Consider the following 974-nt stretch of genomic DNA (forward strand, 5'->3'; position numbering starts at 1 on the left):
AAGCTCTCTACAACTAACAGCAGTTTGGTAAAATATAATTTAAAACAGATATAAAAGCATTTGTTTTCTCCCTATTTGATTCCCCCCAAATTTAAAAACTTTGAGTATCTTTATGATTATTACAGCAATGTGACTATTTTCACAAGTTCAATAAAAATTGACTCTCTTTATAACAGGATATAATTGAAAACTTTGGATATAAAATAGCATGCCTCTTCCAAGTTCCTGACCCCTCTTCCTGTTGCCCTAATTTGGCCTAACTGCTGTTTCATCTCTCCCCCCAACGTGCAACATGACAACCTGGGAATGAGCCTTCCCAGCACCGAAGGATTAATACAAAGATAACCTCAGAATGAGCCTTCCCAGTGCTGAGGGATCGAGACAAAGAAAAATGAAATCTTTTCAGTCAGGAAATGGATCATCAATGCTTTTATGAGAAATGCTTTGATTGAAAAGGGGGAAATAACATTTTGTCTACTAACGCAGTTCTCTAAAGTTCCATGGCCTTGAAAAGGGTGCTCATGACTTGGATGAGACATCCTATTCCTAAACAAAGGATTCATAATTGATCAAGAAATTTTACAAAGATTAGATGCTTTGGAAGCAGTGTCCTGGATGGGTGAACACCAACAAGCTCTCTGGACTCAACATCAACTATTACACAGAACAGAACCCCATTCTGGAGTTTCAACAACTGGCAATAACACCCCAATTCTCACCATCAGTGATGATGCCAATGCAACAGCCCTGAGAGATGACGATGTCATCAGTCCCCACCTGGGATAAATTAAAAAGACTTGCCATGCTAAAATGATACTAACTTTGCTTTAACAAAATGTTTTTGTCTTAACTGTGAAACCTTGAACTATAGCTTTTGCTTTTTCTTTTAAAAAAAATTTTTAAGAAGGGGGATATGTGGAGGATACCAACATTAATAAAGCAAATGTATTTTACAGGGCCTAACTTTTTAGAAT

The sequence above is a fragment of the Galeopterus variegatus genome, unplaced genomic scaffold (genome assembly GCF_000696425.1).
Source record: "Galeopterus variegatus unplaced genomic scaffold, G_variegatus-3.0.2 Scaffold86, whole genome shotgun sequence".
Lineage (NCBI taxonomy): Eukaryota > Metazoa > Chordata > Mammalia > Dermoptera > Cynocephalidae > Galeopterus > Galeopterus variegatus.